We start from the raw sequence: 19,957 nt of genomic DNA, 5'->3' as shown, positions 1-19,957 counted from the left end.
CTGCTAAACCCTTGCAAAATGTTTACGTTTATAGAAAACTAAGTCAAACCACATAATTTTAGAGTTGGAAAGGAGCTCAGGGGATATCAAGGCCAACTCATACCAGAAAAAGAACCCCCACTCTACTCAAAACAAATGGTAATCTAGCCTCTGCTTGAAGGCCTCCAATAAGGCTGTATCCATGACCAACCCCAATAATCTATCCCACTTTTAGACAGATCGAATTATTTGGATTTTGTTTTGTTCTGTTCCCTTGGCATCAAACCTAAGTTCGCCTCTTTTCTACTACCATCCATTCTTCCTGGTGCAAAGAGAACAACTCCAATCCTTCTTTCACATAGCAATCCTTAAATACTTGAAGGCGGTATCACAGGCCCCTCCCCACTTCAGGCTTCTCTGGGATGAACACCTCCACCCCTTCTATACCCAGGTCTTCTCAAATTGAAATAAGCTCAAGTGCACAAGTCTAAACCAAGAACAGACCCTAAGTTTAATAAATGTCAAAAGGAGAAATGGAAAGGAGAGGAAAAACTCATATCAAAAATCCAACTTGACTGTAAGCTCATGTATCCAACAGAAACAAACAAACAAGCAGGATTAAAAATTTACAAGAATCAGACCAGAAATGTTTTCATGATTCATTCTCAAGCACTAAACCCTACAGAGTTTCTCCAAAGACTCTAGTATTCCCGTGCTGCCTAAATAATAGGAAATAAAATTTTCCAAGAAAATTTTCCAAAAAACAAATAGAAAAGATAGATATTAAAACTTCTGTCCAGCTTAAAGTTTACTTATATATATATATATATATATATATATATATATATATATATATATATATGTATGTATGCATATGAACACAGGAACTTTTACGTAATGTAAACATTTTCTCATAGCATTGTTCTTCCCAATTCTCTTGTGTTACAACCCATTAACTGCCTGGATAAGGATAAAGTGAAATTATTAATGTGCCTTCACCATAAATAATTAACCCTATCATAGGGAAAAGTGGAAAAGATGGTAAAAAGAAATCATTATTCCTCTTATCATAACTGATATTTATTCTCCTATTTCTTCCTGATTATTAAAAGCTGTTCATAATACTTCTTGCTGAAAGACAACTGAATTCCTCCTCATTTCTAATGATTTATTCAGAAGCTCATAAGGGCAGTTTGTTGCTGTTACCATTCCTAAAGCAGTAGGCTAGCAATAAGTCGTTTAGCAAACATGTCTGTCCCCCTAATACCTTTCCATATTTCACAAATGAACCCACTCATAGGGCATGGTAAATTATAAGGCATATTATACATTAATCCCATGTGTTATTCAGTTTAAAATGTTAGAAATGACTAAATACTTTTCACTGGGGAATTACCCTGGAGTGAGATTACCTGTTCTTTTTGTATAGACATGGACCATGTGTCTTTTGGCTTTCTAAGCCATCTATCCTTGACTGTTTTCTCAATGGCACCATTAATTTCTCCTGGCAGAATTGCCCTTCTTGTCATTTTATTGGGAATACTAATTAGAACAGCATAAGCTGTCCCCATAAGAGAGTAGGAGCATGTTTGACATCAAAGGGACAGAGACACAAATTTTTCAAAATTCTTTCAACATGGGCTCATAGTATCAGTGTGGTACAGTTTGTAGTTCTCCATTATTTAGTGTTGGTTTCTTATTCTCATTTATATTCTCCCTGGAGCCTCATTACATATCTGAAAAAGAAGCAGGACAAATATATTACCATAATTTACAGTATAATTTTATCTATTTTATATAAAATATATTTTATTTATATATATACATATATATACATACATATATATGTGTATATATACAAATATATATATATATACATACACACACACACACACACATATATATATATATATATATATATATATATATATATATATATATATATATATATATATATATGTATATATATATATATATATATGTATATATATATATATATGTCATAATAGAGGTCTAGAGGGGTAAAACCATACAAGTGCATACCTGAAAGTTGATATGGAACTCAGTCACCATCTAATTCAATCCATATACAAAAGGAATTCCTAACATTACCTACTCAATAGTCAGGCAGCCTCTGCTTGAAGACCGCACAAGAAGGGGAACTGCAACCTCTCAAGGCAGTCCACCCCACATTTAGACAGCTGTAATTGTTAGAAAGTATTGGGTTGTTGTTGTGGTGGTGGTGGTGGTGGTGGTGATGGTGGTGATGGTGGTTCCCAACATCAAGCCTAAGTTGGTTTCTTTGGAATTTCCACTGATGACACCCTAGGATCAGACAGAACAAATGTAACCCCTCCTCCAAATGAGATCTTTCCAAATACTTGAGCACAGCAATCACGTCCCTCCTGAGTCTTCTCTTCTCCAGTCTAAACATGTCTACTCCCTTCAACCTTTCTTTATATGATGTGAATCCAAAGTCATTCACCATTCTGGCTGCCTTTTTCTGAACATGTTCCAGCTTTTCAATGTACTTCTTAAACTATGGTGCCCAGACTGACACAGATCAAGTCTAAAGAGGGCAGAATAGAGTATGACTAAAACCTCTTTATTTCTGCAAACTAATCTCTCTGGTGATATCCTTTACATGATTACTTCCACATAATTCTTAATTAATGACTTGTTGAAGACTGCTCCTGCCCACTAGAAAAGAGGTATGTTTTAAAAAAATCTGAGACTATTGACAAATTGATTTGTCATTACCTTTTTTCCACTTCTTCTTTTCCTTTTCTCCCCCTCACTCTAGAAACATTAGACACAAATAAGTATATATGTATACATATATATGTGTATATACATATATATATATATGTAAAATCATTCTATACATATTTCTATTTGTCATTTCTTTCTCTGGATGCAGATAGCATCTTCTGTCATATGCCCTTTGCAATTATTTGGGTATATATAATAGTCATAATGACTTATTTGCTCAAAGTTGTTCTTAAAACAATATTGCTGTTACTGCATACAACATTCTCTTGGCTCTGAATAAAGAATTTTTTTCCATTAAGAATATTGGTAAAGCTGTGATGTCTACTCTCACTATTACTATTCAGCACAGTTCAAGAAATGCAAATATAGCAATGAGATATGAAAAAATAAAGAAATAAATATTAGCAAAGAAAAGGTTAAAATATTTTTGAAGGTGATAAGATGGTTTTCTTAGGAAAATCAATAATAAAAAAATTAGATGAATAATTTCCAAAATAGTAGGATTTAAAATAAGCCCACAGAATAGTCAGAATTTGCATATATTACTGACCAAAAATATAGAAAACTACCATTTCAAATTTTAAAATCTATTAAAAATGTGGACACTAACCTACAAAGACATGCATGCAAAATATACAAATTAAACTATAAAATAATGTTTAGACCTAAATATTTGAAAATGTATCCAATGTTCATGGTTGGTTCATATATAATAAAGATGATATTATTATCCAAATTTATAGATAATCAAGATGCTAATATTTCAAAGAATAAAATATTCATCAAAATTTATCCTACCTTATAAAGATCAAGATATTTAAAGAATTTTTTTTAAAAACAAAACTGGGAAGGAATAGGGTTATATCTTGCCAGATTCCAAATTAGGTCAGAAACCAGTTTAAAAAAAATAGAAAAACAGATCAAGATTGTGGATTAAAGAAGTGAGATTTAGAACTAACTGCATAGAAGGGTCTAAGAGTTGATAAACCCAAGACCATAAATTACTGGACAAGGAATTTATTATTTATTTTTTTAAAAAAACTGCTAGAATAATTAGAAAGACTGGGCATGGGGGGAGGGGAAAATTGGAATAAACCAGCATTTTATACCATACAACAAAATTAATTCAAGGTGGATCACTGATATAAATCCCAAAACTTATAAAATATTAAAGGAAAATATAAGATGAAATCTTTTCAAATGTAGATGGAGGAAAAATAGCTTAACCAGCCCCAACTTAGCTGAACTTAAAGGAGGCCCAAGATTCATTTTAAGATGTTTCAATTCATTTCCATAGCTAAAAAGCAATACAAAAACCAGCATAAGAAGGAATGATAAGGCTTGAATAAGATTGATGTGTTCAGTTTTTCTGATAAAAGTTTGAAACACAAAATGGGTAAGGAAATCAACACAGTGTTTTAAGAGTTAGAACCATTCTTCAGTAGATAAGTGGTCAAAGGGTACAAACCTGCAGTACTCCAAAGAAGAAATTCAATCTCTCACTTGAAAAAGTGTTCAGAATTACTAAAAAATCAGAGAAATGCAAAACAAAACAATGTTGAGATATTGCTTTGCTCTCATCGTATTAGAAAAGCCCACAAAATATTAAATATTGGCACAGCTATGAAAATACTGGCATGCTGATAGTGAAGCTAGGAAATAGTTTGATCTATGCAAAGCCAATAATGAATCATATAGAAAGAGTTTTCAAATGTTCATGCTATGCAAACCAGGTATCCTTCCTTAAGGTTTATGTGTCAAGAAAATCATAGACAAGAAAAATAAAAAACAAGTACATACAAAATTATTCTTAGCAGTACTATTTAAGATAGCAAAAACAATTTAGAAATAGATTATATCCTGTATTTTTTAAATGATTACATACGGTATAGTACACAAATGCTCCAGGAAAGTATAGTGTCAAAAAAAAATATGGAAATTTAAAAAAAAATTAGCTGTGGAAAGACAATATAAAGCAATTCAGCTAGCTTTGTGGAACAGTGGATAGACTTCTAGGCCTGGAGTTGGGAAGATTTGAGTCCAAATCCAGCCTCAGACACTTACTGGCTGTGTGACCCTGTATACATCACTTAGCCCCCATCTCACTCAGTTTCTTTATCTGCTAATAATAGCACCTATCCTCCCAGTATTGTTGTGCAGATAACATATAAGATAATATTTGTAAAGTACTTTGCAAACTTGAAAGTGCTATATTCATGCTAGCTATGATGATGATGATGATGCAAAAGGTAGAAGCAAATGAACAATATAAATATTGAATACAACTCTATAAATATGAATACCAGTACATTTCATGTTGAATATATAGGATCATTTCTCAGTTGCCTTTGTTCATCATCTCCTAGAATGCTTATATGAAAGTTTAAACAAAATTTATTCTAAAATAAAAGGAAGGAAGGTAAAGAAAGTAACTTATTATGTCATGGTTGGTTAAACCATAACACCATGGTTTGGTTAGTTTTTGCTAAGAAAACATTGAATTAATTCTTATCTTGACTAAGCTTGGCAATATACAAAATTTGACAGTACCTTGAAACATACAGGTAGCCTATAAATGTCCTATGTTTGTCCATTGATACTCCTTTGGACCTTGTGATTTCATCATGAAGTGCAGATCTCAACCCACTCATGCCCTGATATTATCATTATAATTGGGTCCTCCTACATCCCACTACTTTCAGCACACAAGTCTAAAGACAATCTGCCACTGAAAAATCTAACCCTTATAGTGATTAGCTCTGTGCAAACTTAAACAAGCATTGGAAAAATAAATTAGTGTACAAAAAATATACTTTTCCCATGGTTCCTTAAGTACTGACATCCTTTAAGGAATCCGCAGAGAACTGAAAATTCATTTCCCTTTTTATTATTGCCTATAATTCTATGCATGACAAAACTAATTCATCTTGGTACATGTCCTCTTTCAAACATGTCAGAGGAGATTTATTGTATACTCTGAAAAAATATATACATTGAAATATGATTTTAAGAGTTATTCTTCCTCAGAAGATTCCATTCCATGAATTTATAATTCCATACAAATGGTTAAAAACTGGGAGAGAGAAGGAGGGCCAGAAAGAAGGACGGTCATCATGGTATAATGGGAAAAGGTGAACTTAGATTCAAAAGAGCTAAGTTCAGATCTGGCTCCCATGCACCCTTGTTATGTAACTAAGAGAAAAACACTGAATTCCTCTGCGCCTCATTTTTCTCATCTGTAACTAAAGAATGTAATCCTAGAGCTACCTGTGTCATAGAGTTGAAAAGAAAGAACTCTGTAAATCTTAATATTTTATATGAAATATGAGTTATTATAATGATCTTTTTTAAATATGTAAGTGTAAGATATATTATTCACACACACATTTGTATATGCAGAGACATAGAAATGAATGTCATATATACACATATAAACATATCTGGTATGGGTAATAATGGCATCAGATATTATACATGCACAAAGTGATATTAGGAAATGAAATTGTATTTATTTTAGTGAAACCAGAATTCCACAATCAGCTTTGTCCAGGGACAAAATGACAATTGATGTTTTTAAATGAGACATGGAAACTGATATAATTATATCTTTGAGGTACCCCCTACTCCTGAGCTAACATTCAGTAAACCTGAAATTCTTAGCTGTAGATTGGGACTGAAGTTTCTTATTTCCCCATACCAAGTGATCTTATTAATGTAAAGAAGGTACTGACAAATGAAGGATTAACATCACTTCCTTTTTGGCCAAACTGCTCAGCATCTCACTACCAAGCTTCCTGAGGACAGAAACTGTATCTAGCCCTTCTCTTGCATATCCATCCCACGCTCTTCAGCCTATCATCTCAGGGTACAAATCACAGCTATCCAGATCTTCTCATCCTGTGTAATGTTTGTCCATATCCTCTGTATAAATCTGCCAAGGAAGGAATTATATTCTCTACATCACACAGAAAATTATGTAACCATGAAAATATTCATTGTTGTAGAAAAATGCCTGTGAATGCCCTCCTATTCTTTTTTCAGAAGCTATCAAAGATTTTCATGATGTGTAAAGGGTTTCTGGGATGCACTTTTTTTTTAAATCAAAGATTGTATGTGTTACTGGAGTTTGTCAAGTACCAGATTCCATTGCATATAGATACAAGAATGTAGATACAGGGGCTTATTTTTTCTTCTGGAATATTATCTTCCGAAAAATCTCGAAAATAAATGTCTATGTTCTCAGAAGTGTCCCTACCCCCATTACCACCATTACCAGAATGGATTTTTTCTAGTTCTATTCACTTTTACCAAGGAGGATTTCCCCTAAATTGTCCAAGCCCCCTGGACTCTGCAGTATCATTACTAGGCCTATAACCCATAAAAATAGAAGAAAGAAGAAAAGGATCCACATGTACAAAATCATTTACAGTGGCTCTTTTTGTAGCAGCCCAAAGCTGAAACTAAGAGGGATACCCCCTATTAGGGAATGGCTAAACAAATATAACAAAAGGGAATATTAATGCACTATAAGAAATAATCAAATGGAAAGTTTCAAAGGAAACTAGGATGATCTCTATGAACTGATGCAAAGTGAAGTGAGCAGAAGTGTAAGCACAATTTATATGACAACTTTATTTTAAAAAAATCTTTTAATTATTTTAGAATTTTGATAAATTCAATGATAAACCATAGTGCAAGAGGACTGAAAATGAAATATTCAAGTCACCTCCTGCCACAGAGGTGATAAATTTAAAATGCAGATTGAGACATACACTTTTGAACATGATGAATGTGAGAATTTGTTTTGCTGGACTATGAGTATTTGTTGTGGTTTTTTTTAATTGTTCAGTTGGGAAGAGTGAGAGTGAGAGATAATAAATGTATGCAAGTAAAATAATAGATTTTTTTAAGAGGTGGCTTCTTAAATTCAACTTCCTCATGTAGTATCTTGGTTAATGGACTTCCAGATGTGATACGCCCTCAAGTCATCATTGATGAAAATAGATTACTGTAGCAAAACTGTCAAATCTGTTTCATTTTTGTTTCTGTTTGTTGGTACTCCTTCCAATTTCCTCTCCAAATGCTCTTGACAATATGATACTTCTTCAATAAGTACTTGCTGATTGAACTACAATGAACTCACTTTGTGACTAACGTATTAAACAGAGGGAAGGACTGATCTGGGTAGAGAACTTTGGCAGGAGGTTTTGGGCTGCCAAAATCTAGCCAGTAGCTTTACTTAATACAACTTTGTTATATGCAAATACCTCAATGAATAATGAACAAATAAATAAAAGATTTACATTATATCTAAAAAACCCTAGAGCAGAGAGGGTCTTAACCTGGGGTATGTGAACACTTTATGTATTTTGTTAGCTATATTTCAATTGAATTAGTTTCATTTCTAATTCCATGCATTTTATTTTATGCATTTAAAAATATTATTCTGAAAAGTGATCCATTGGCTTCACTAGACTGCCAAAAGGGTCCATGCCACAAAAAAAGGTTAAGAACCCCTTCCTTCGAGTCATATCAGAGCCGAAAATGACTTTAAAGGTCAGCTAGTCATTGAGTTGAAAAGGAATTAAGAGAATAACCAGTTGAAACCCTTCACTTTACAATGGAGAAAAACTGAGGGCTACAAAGGAGACGTTATCTAATCAAGGATAAGTCAGTGATCTAAATTGGTTTGACTATTACATTTTCTTTAAAAAAAAGAAAGAAAGAAAGAAAGAAAGAAAGAAAGAAAGAAAGAAAGAAAGAAAGAAAGAAAGAAAACTAAGGAAACTTTTTTTCTTTTTTGCTTGTAAAAATTACATCTATAACTGTGGCTATTTTTGAAGTTGATATTCAAGAACCAATACACACTAAACATCTAAAACCAAAAATATGCATATACATACGCACACACATACATACATATATACATATACTTCCAAAGGCATGTTGAAGCTCACTCATGCAAAAGCAATGTATACTTAACAGGTGATGTCATGCTCCATGTCAAGACACACATTTATTTGCTTCCCGAATTTGGGCCATGGTGGTAAGCATCCAAGCAATAGTGTAGAGCACAGCAATTAATCACCAGGGACATTTCGTTGTCAGTGAACATAAATCAAGAGGCAAGTGTTTTCACTCTCTGAGTGATATGTTACCACCATTAACATGGAGAGAAAATCTGATGCTTGTCAGTGGCCAGTGTGCATTTTGCACTCTTCTGACAAATAAGAGGCAGTGTGTTGCACATGGATGCCTTCCAGCCTAGGATTCATTTTCTTTTCCAAATATTGCCTAGATAACACGACAAAACTTAAGTGTAAGCCCTCACCACCTGGGTATAAGGATGTACAAGAGGAAAAAATAAATAATCCAAATATTAATATAAATTAACTAAAAAATATTTCATCCTTGAGATAATAACTCCTGTGTATACAAAAATTTAAGGCTAGCAAATCGTTTTCACATACACCATCTCATGGAGATGAGATCTCAGGGAGACTGGAAGGTAGAAGGTATGGCTCGAAGACAGCCATGCCCAGAGAAACTCAGCTAATAGTTATCTGAGGTGGAATTTGAGTATGTCTTCTTAGCTCCAAGTCCCTGTGCTCTATGCAGTATCTTGGGACCTGTTTGCTATTAATGCTGCCTAAAAACATTGCCAATCAAACGAACAATGGAAAAGATTGAACCTTTCCATTTTTTATTCTAATTCTTTCCTACTTTCCATCCCCCTCATCACTTTGAAGGACACCATCCATTCTGTCTCTCTATTACCTCCTTCCAGTCCTTTATTCAGAATACTGCCTCAGTCTAAGTCTGACTATGGCAGTGTGATGATGGATCGATGGACTGATGGATAGACAGATGGATGACAACAATGGCAATAACATAAGTTCCTTCAAGGCAGCAAATATTTCATTTTTTCTTTGCATGTGCCAGTGCCTAGCAAAACAAATGCTTAATAAATACATAGGATCATAGATCTATAGCTAGAACGGACCTCTGATGTCATCTAATCCAAACTCTTCCTTTTATAGATGTGACCCAAATAGGTTGTGACTTATCCAAGGTCATACTGGTAATAAGCATTAAAGGTAGAATTTAATCTGATTCCAGAGGCATTTTTCCTTCTACTGTGTCATGCTCTATCCCTTGGAAATTCTTGCTTCTTTCCAATGATTAAGTACAGTACAATGCAGTTCACACCAAGGGTCCACAATCAGGAAATAGAGATCTATTGAAGGCCTCTGAGTCAGCTGCCACTAACAGATCTCTCTCTCTTTAAGGTTCAAAGGCATTGACAGAAAGGGAGAACAGGCAATAGAGGCACCCTTATGCTACCTCTGCTCCACTCTGGGTTGACCACAAGGATTCCTCATCACACAAAGCTTTAAGGGGACCTGGTTAACAAATATTAGTTTGTTTAGAAAAACTTTCTACATAAAGAGTTCAAAGGTAAACCCCCAGCCTGTGCTGTTTATTTGTCATATTTGGGTTTGGTAGAGTTCAAATTAATGAGTTTATATAACTTCCATTCCTCTTATAGGGCATGGAGCCAAAGAAAAACTTGAAATTCTCATCAGTGAATTTTTTTCCCTGGATCAGTCCCAGCTTACGGGGATTTATTATACCAGTTGCTTAGCCTTACATTCTCTATCCTGCAGTTGGCGTCGTTGTCTAGAGCCAGACCTTATTATTTTGCCACATACATTTTATATGCACTATTACTGTTTCATTCACTGTTACTAAAGAAGAGAGAAGATTAAAATCCCCATAAAATGCATATTAAGAACTCCCTAGAGTGAGTAGACCCAAAAACTCTGTGAGACACATTTATCGAATTCATAACCACGAGTATTAATCTCCTTGAGGTGCGTACATTAAGGGATTTTTTAAAGTAGGTTATTTACTCAACAGAACTGCTGGGCTTTATTGAGAAAATGTGTATTTAGGCCATTTGAATATACGTGTTAGTACTTTTCTGACAGACAAGGATAAGGAAAACAAACCAATTGCAACCCACCATCCAAACCCTTTGGTAAATGTTCACAATTATATCGTAGCATTCATTAGCTCAAAATACTCATGCTGAGCTAGGAATAGGAATTTGGGGAGTTGGAATAAGTACAACAAATTGCAACCTTTTTGAGTTTCAAGGATCATCTGTAGGGAAAAGACAGAGCCTCAGGACATGAGTGCATGGTTGATCATGAAGAAGAGCTGGACTATGAAGTGGAGAAGCCACTTCACAGGGGCAGGAGAGAGCAGAAAAAGAGGGGTTCACCCTAACCTTCCTATTGTAACAACATACACTCAAATGTTTAGTTATTTAAATGGCTCTGTGTGCTGATCATTTGAAACTTCTTCCAATGACACACAATGATATCAATGTCAATATTTTAATTAAATATGCTTTCTAAATAAGTGATAAGCGCTGAGGTTCCTAAAGAGTTTCAGAATACCTTCAAGTACAATCCCTAATTGAGTATGTGAGAGGAAAATATGATAGTCTTGGTTCTGTGTTATTAATCCCCGCAAAAATCAACATTGCCCAAAAGCAGTTGAACTCTAATGAATTAGAAAATGTGCTTTCCTCTATTCAATAGAAAAGTAGTAACTATGGGTATGGAATGTGCTATACATTGTCAGATGTGATTACTCTCTCTTAGTTTTTCATTTTTTTTCTTTAACCTTTGATTTAAACCTTAGTGTAAGACAATTGTGTTTTATTGTCTCCCCCCACCAGGACTTGGAAAAGCACACTGCCTAAGATGCTTTGACACTGTAGTATATCCACTATCTCGAAGGAGTCAAAAAATAGTATATAGCATAGTAGAGATGGTATAAAGTGTTTAGATAGTAAAGAAATAATACAGAGTGAGTTCAACCTGCTCATTTTAAAGAAGATGAAACCAAGTCACAGAGAGGGTTGTGACTTACCCAAAGCCACACAGGAAGATAATGACAGAGCCCTCCACTCTTCCAGGGTTTGTTTCACTTTATCACTCTACTTTCTGCTTCCATTTAGCACATTGTTCTATTATAGCTGTCAGGTGTTCAAAACAACCTGTTACTGGTTGATTTGTTTCTGGTGGTGGGTTATTGTTTTGTTTTTTTTTAACAAGCTGGAAAGTAAAAAGCTCCAGGTTTCAATGAAACCCTAATTTCCCTAATGTAGTCCCTCACTTCAGAGGCCTTTATATTAAATTAGGGTACTTCTTTGTAACCTCTTCCCATTCCCCCCAATACATTTGATGGTGTCCTTAGAAGACTCAGTAGTTTCGTTACTGCCAGCAGTTCAGAATGAATACCGATATTGACTCTGTCTCTAAAAGGTTTCTCTATAAATTATTTCCTATTTACCATATTATACCCCATACTCCTACCCCATCTCTTCTCAAGAAAAAAGTGCTGTGAGTAAGCCACTTGTTTCTGGATAGTTCATAGGATCATAAATTTAGATCTCAAGAGGACCTTATAGATAACGTGATCCAACCCTCTCATTTTATAAATAAGGAAAGCAAAGCCCAGGGGCTCACGGCCTTGACCAGAGACAGGTAGAACTGATATTCGAACCCAGGTTCTCTGGCTCCAATTCCCATTCTCATCGCATGAAGTAGCTTTTGCGCAATTAATAAAGATGAATTAATTAAAACACATTTCTATTGTTTTCATTCTTTAATGAAAGCAGAGGTCTCAACAATAGATAATGTGACATTCCTACAAAATTCACTCCATTGAGAAAGAAGAAAATTTTCACCAACTGAATTTTCCAAAAGACTAGAATTGAATTTGCTGTTACATTTCAAGATGTTTCTTTCATTGGGTCCTATTATACTTTTATAATATGCTATAATTTAGGAATTCCCTTAATTGATTCCTGTATAATAAAGGTTGTATAAAGAACTAGAATGCTTCCATAATCCTATTCACCTTTAAAAGATAAGCCAGAATTTCAGGAAGGCTAGCAAAGATAGAAAGACTCATCTTTCATCTACGGCCTGTAAAGACTCTAGGGATATTATCTCAACTCCTATGGTCACTGATCAGCTGAGTCCCTCTGAGTAAGACTGGCCAGTCACAGCTTCCCCTCAGGATTCTAGGAGAATTCTTAAGGGGTTGGGATATCTTTTCTGATAGAATTTTCTCAATTCTCCATGCTAGTATATTCTTATATGCAATATCAATCACAAGTTACAGGTAGTATCTCCCCATATCATGACTACCATCCATTGATTAGGACCATTGTCATTTAGTCAATTAATGTTGATTAACTTTTATAAAAGAATTACTGAGCAGATATAAAAAGAACTAAATGCCATAAACCTAATAAACAAAATTATTCCCTTTCTTGAAGAAACTAGTGTCCATGTCTTGGCTGCTAAGTTCAATTCCCGGTCAGGCTGGGTCCCATAGATTGTCCCTCACTTGGTACAGCTTCCAGTAAATTCTGGCATGGACTCCCATTCCTTGACTCTCCTAACCTTTCCAGGCTCAAAGGTCACAGCCCAGTATGTCCCATCTCCAATACTCCTTCACCTAAGATCAGGAAAGAAGAAGCACGAAAAGGCAAAAAACAGAGACACCATGCGTTCATGGCCACGTGGGGCAGCTGGCCACAGAAGGGTGATTCCTCCACTGCTGCTACTTCTCTCTCCACCTGAAGGTTTATAACCCTCCTGCTCTGAATCACAACCAAGAAAAGAGTATAAGTGGGACTGTGAGAGACTTCTAAAGTCATGCCCAATTTTATCTCAGCGGGCAATCAAAAAGACAAACAATAAACAGACAGGAATCAGTCATAGAATAACTCCCCCACTCTCAGAAGAGCAGAGGTCTCTGTTCCACATGCCTAGAAGAAGACTTACCAAATATCCACATACATCCTTCCAGGACTGAGCCAGTCTCCCATTACATTTCAATTTCAGGGAGAGGAGCTGATTCTGAGAATCAGAAAAGCAACCCAGCCCTTGTTCTAACCTTTCTGATCATCCTTCACTTCTTTTTTCTTTAAATTAAACCTTACTTCATTTAATCAATTCTTTTCCTCCCATCTCCCCTTTTACTAACATGGATTGTCACACTAAAAAAAAAAAATCCCACATTGGCCACTTTCAGAAAAATATGTATATCTCATTCTACACCTGAGTCCAACATTTCTCTTTCACGAAATGAGATGTTTCAACGTGATTCCTATAGAACAAAGGTGTCAAACACACAGTCTGTGGGCTATACATGGCCCATAATACTCCTGATTAACAAACCAGATTAAAATGTGATTGGGAAATAGTTAACCAAATAAATAAAATGCAATAGAACAAACAATATTACATTTTAAAACTAAGTCAATATGCAGTCCACATGGATGCTGATGCATACACATTAGGGAGCCCCAATTCTATTTGAGTTTGACACCATTACTCTAGAAATTATCGTTGATCATTGCCCTTATCACAGTTCCTAAATCTTTCAAAGTCGTATGTCTTTATACTATTGTTGTCACAGCATAATGTATTCTTCTAGTTCTGCTCACTTCAATCTGTATCAGCTGACACAAGTCTTTCCAGGTTTCACGGAAACCGTCCTTCATGATTTCTTACATAACAATAATATTCATTATATTTATATACCATAACTTGTTCAACCATTCCCCAATTGGTGGACAATCCTCTCAATTTCCAATTCTTTGCCACCACAAAAAAGTTCTTATGAGTGTTTTTGTACATCCTTAGTGTTGTTTTTTTTTTTTGCTTAGGACCAACGCTTCCCTCAACCTGCCCTTCCTGTCATCTTCCCTCCTCTCTTTTCCTTCCTGTTTCCCTATTAAATGAAATGTATTTTTTTTTTTGGCGAGGCAATGGGGTGAAATGACTTGCCCGGGGTCACACAGCTAGTAAGTGTCAAGTGTCTGAAGCCAGATTTGTACTTAGGTCTTCCTGAATCCAGGACTGGTGCTCTATCCCCTGCCCCACCTAGCTGCCCCAAATGATATGTATTTTTATAATCAACTATGTATGTGTTTGTTTGTTTTTTCATCCTTTGAACAGTTCAAATGAAAGTGAGGTAAAAGTGTCAATTGGTCTCCCCACCGCCTCCTTCCTGCTTGTATAGACTTCTGCTTTCTAGAGAAATTTCTACAGAAAATTATACCCATCTTTCTTCACACTCTTCCCCACCACTCCCAGTTTATTCCTCTTCCCTCCCTTTGCATTCTTCTTTTAAGATATCAAAATATCTTAGCAATGATAGCAACACAATTACACTTCATGCTTACATACAGAAATTGTTTACTATGTTTCTTAGGAAATTTATGCTTTTCTAAATCCCAAAAAAGTCAGCCAAAAAATTAAGGGAAAGTGTAATATCTTGCAAGAAATAAAGGTTAACAATCAATATATAGATATTCCTGGTTCAAAGGAGTCTACTGTTGTTAAGTTGAAAGTAAGAGCAGGAAATGCTGCATGCAATCAAAGGTTATGATTGACGTTTTCAGGAACAAGGACAGGAACCTATAAGAGAGAAGTGATCAGTCAAATCAGTCAGTCTTAGCTGTAACTATTGCCATAAGTGCAAATTTTGTTCCAAATTTGCAAATAAAATAAATGTTAACATTTATATGCATAGTATCCTTGATATAAATCCTATGAGTGAGGTTCCAAGAAATGATGTTTTGGAAGCAAATTAAACCTTTAAATCCGCGATTGTCATGTGATTCTATGTAGTGCTATTAACCTTGCTAGTATATTACATCATTTGATGTAAATTTAATTTTTGTTGTTCAGTCAATTTTCAGTCATTTCTAACTCTTTGTGACCCCATTTGGGGGTGTCTTGAAAAAGATATGGATTCATTTGCTATTTCCTTCTCTAGCTCATTTTACAGATGAGAAAACTGAGGCAAACAGGATCAAGTGACTTGTCCACGGTTGCTCAGCTAGTAAGTATCTGAGGCCAGATTTGAGCTCAGGAAGTAAAGTCTTCCTGACTCAAGGCCCAGCACTCTATCCACTGGCTGCCAAATTTAATTAATATTAAATTATTTAATGTTATATCACTTGAATACTACCAAGTAATGTTTGCTGCTATTTTTCTAGTGTTGAATATTCTTGATAGGATACAGTTCTTTATAAATACTACTAAATTTAAAGCTCTTATTTATTAGACATTTCTCTAAAAAATATCCACAATAATGAATGAAAAGTTTAAAGAATATTAGAAGCATTTTAAGAAAAATAAAGGAAATCAGTCAGCTTATTGTCATATAGGTTTTAAATCACTATCACCATCTGTTGGTTCATAAAAATAATAAACTATAAATTTATTACTGTATCTTTTTTCACAGAAAACCTTTGAAACTTTTAGTATAACCATTTCACAGAAAAATGATTGACTGTTTATTATTATAGTCACTCATTATTATTTAAGAACATGTAAAAAAATGTTTCAAAAACCAGAAAGTAGCATGATGTCAGGAATTCCTAAGGATTCTTGGGAATTATAGTTTCTCATTCCAAATCCCAAAGATTTGTGTGTTGGAAATTTGGAGACGCTAATTGTGCCACATTACAAAGTGTTCCATTCCCTGCTCTGAGTTACTCGGGGTCTCTGAATCCAGAAGCTCTACCATGTAGTTGCCATGGAATCCAATACAGGTCCAAGTAACTAACGGTTGACAAGGCTTTCCTGCCCAGCAGCTAAATAATACAGTACAATCCAACAGGCATTGATTAAGCACCGATTATGTGCAAGGCCCCATGCTAGGAGCTGAGAACACAAAGATAAATGAGAAACAGTGCCTGCTCTCAGCAAATATGCCTTGTACTGGTATAGATCTATGGCTGTTGACATGAAAAGTACTGACTCCTGGACTGCTGCTGAGATTTAGCTGCACTCCCAGATGTTTCTACTTTTAAAGCCATTATACCACTGCAGCCTGGCGACCTCCAGTTGTCTTGACTTTTACTGTGGGGTTGTGTTGATTTCAATGACTCTGGAAGAAGGTGAGGCTCATGACTTTGGGAAACACGGCCTCACTCAAATGTAATTTACACACAGATCAAGACATCATCCGGAGAGTCACTGGTCCTCTTCAAAAACAAAAGATGAACAAAAACAACCACCATTCATGACCAAGCTCATATTGGGGAAGCAACTTTACCTGCAAGAGGAACACTCAGATATCCCCAGAGAATGTAAGAGCTTAAAGGGACCTCAGACAACAGAGGATTTAAATTGAGATCCAGAAAGCACCTCGGAAAGCATCTAATCTGGTACCTGTATTTTAGAAATGAGGAAACTCAGGCCCAAAAAGATCAACTATTTCCCAAAGGGCACAAAGGTAACTGCCAGAGGTGGAATTGGACCCCAGGTCCCAGATGCTCCTTCCACCACATTATGCAGGCTCTACACCATCTTCCTCCTGGAAGAAAACAGTGATGAAAAATGATGTCCTTGTGACCACTCTCAGTAGCCTCTCCTATGAGGCAGAAATGCCTGATAGTTTTGTTTTATTTTTGAATAGAGGAAAACTTTGGATCCTTTCAATTTAGATAAGATTATCTGCCCCTGACTTGAACTTGTGAAGAGTACAGGGTTGAAATTTGTCTTTACATGTAATTGGGAAAAAATGAAATACTGTTTATATTTTTTAAAAAGAGTATAGGGCTGACAAAGCAGGGCTGTGAGGTTATGAGTATGATCTTTCTGTGCCTGTCCAGAACTAACCAAATTAAATAAACATCTATTAAGCCTACAATGCACTGACATTGTGCTAGGCAGCTGGGACAAAAAGACAAAAATTAAACAAATCCCTGCCTTCCCTCAAGGAGCTTGCATTCTACTGGGGGAAAAACATCATGAACACAGGTAACTAAATATACAATAAATACAAAGTGTTAATTGGTTTTATTTTGAGGCATTGGGTTTGTCCTTCATTCAAAGAGGACCATGACATCAGGGAGATGGATGACATGATTTGCAATTGACTTTATTGTAAGTGAGTGAGGGCTGGGCAAGGTCACTAGCCTCACTTTCTCCTACAGAGCCATCTGGGTCCAGTGGCTACATATTCATCAGGATGACTGGAGATAGCTCAGGATGTAATGGGAGATCCTGGCCCTTTTAAGCTAAGGTCTTTTCAGGTTCTTGCTTTGAGTGAGGCAAAGCCCATTCAGTGAATAGGCCTCTTTAAGGAGTGAGCCAAGGGATGACCCCTTTAAATAAAAAAGGGGGGGGGCAGCTAGGTGGCGCAGTGGATAGAGCACTGGCCCTGAATTCAGGAGGAACTGAGTTCAAATCCAGCCTCAGACACATAACATTTACTAGCTGTGTGACCCTGGGCAAGTCACTTAACCCTGTTGCCTAGCCAAAAAATAAATAAACAAATAAATGAAAGAAAGAAAGAAAGAAAGAAAGAAAGAAAGAAAGAAAGAAAGAAAGAAAGAAAGAAAGAAAGAAAGAAAGAAAGAAAGAAAGAAAGAAAGAGCAAGCTAGGAGGGGAAGACCCTAAAAAGCATCATTAAGTGGTGCTTGGGCAGGGACCTATTGTTGTCCAATCTATAAGCTCCAGAGTGAATTGGGTTTAAGGCTTGGTCTTCGGGAGAGAAATCTACCCAGTAAATGCCCAGTTAAGTAGGCAGCTTTCACCAACAAATTTACCTTTCTTTGGGCAGAACACCCTCTGATAAGGGGAGAGGAAGAAAGGGGAGGGGAGGGGAGGAGAGGAGGAGCTGAGTTACCCAAAAGGAACTGACCAGCTGGGTCTCCATTCAGGCAAATCAGACTCTTCACAGGTTGTGTTTGTACATCCTTGAAGAGGACCATCACATCAGGGAAATGATGACATGACTTGCAATTGACTACGTTTTGAGGAAAACAAGGAAAGGCTTCTTGCCTCTTAAAGGAAGTTGTCTTTGAGCCAAGTCTGGAATAACAACAAGACACTAACATTTATAAAGCCCCTTCAAGTTTACAAAACACTTCACATGTACATATATATATATATATATATATATATATATATATATATATACATATAATATATATATATATATATATACATATATATATATACACATATATATGTATATATACATATATATATATACATATATATATATATACATATATATATGTAATATACGATTTGATCTTCACAAATCTGTGAGGTTGGTGCTATAATTATCCCCATTTTATAGTGGAGGAAACTAAGTCTGGGAGACTTGCCCAGGGTCATACAGCTATAACAGTTAATTCCTGAGGCAGCTAGGTGACTCAATGGATAGAGTCAGAAAGATTCATTTTCCTGAGTTCAAATCTGGACTCAGACACTTACTAGTTGTATGACCCTGAGCAAGTCACTTAACTCTGTTTGCCTCAATTTCCCCATCTTAAAACGAGCTGGAGAGGGAAATAGCAAACCACTCCAGTATCTTTGCCAAGAAAACCCCAGATGGGGTCACGAAGAGTCTGACTGAATAACAACTGAATAACAACAACAAAGGTCAGTGATTTTTGACCCCACCAAGAAGCCCAGCATGGAAATGAGCCATTTCTACAATGAAATACTGGAAAATCTCCATTATTTACCAACCTACCAGAAAGGAATGGGATTATGGTCAGATCCTGAGAGGGACAATTACATTGCTTGAAATGATTGAACAATAAGTGGCAGAATTCCAACTCAGGTCTTCCTGACACAAAATCCAGCACTCTATCTCTTTCAACCCAGGGCTGCCTCAATAAATAATATTTGTATTTCTGGCCCTAGACTAAAAACCCTGACTATATTTAATCCAGCTATAATAACTGAGAAAGAAGAATCAAAGTCCTCCTCATTATATAATCTTTTCACCATTGTATCCAAAAGGTGCAAGATTTTACCTTCAGGGCTCCATTTGCTTTTTAAAAGGCTAAAAATGCCTTTAACTGTAGCCCTTAATGAAAGTTCTATTCCATATTCAACAAGTGCAGCATTTAATTCTGAATGAGCTGATAATTTAGCTACTTGACACATTCCTCCAGAACACAGTATTTATGATGTCATTTAAAAAAAAAATACCAACTCGCTCTAATGTGATTCACTTTCTGAAAAGACTGCATATTTTCGAATGGCAGTCTGTTAATGCTTCAGTGTGTTAAGACAATAACGCATGATTGGGGTTTCGCTAATGAATACAATCTGTTTTAAATGACTTGAGGTTTAT

This window comes from Phascolarctos cinereus, unplaced genomic scaffold (genome assembly GCF_003287225.1).
Source record: "Phascolarctos cinereus isolate Bilbo 61053 unplaced genomic scaffold, phaCin_HiC Scaffold_4;HRSCAF=312, whole genome shotgun sequence".
Taxonomy (NCBI): Eukaryota; Metazoa; Chordata; class Mammalia; order Diprotodontia; family Phascolarctidae; genus Phascolarctos; species Phascolarctos cinereus.
The sequence above is the reverse complement of the archived record's forward strand: the minus strand, read 5'-3'. Positions refer to the sequence as shown.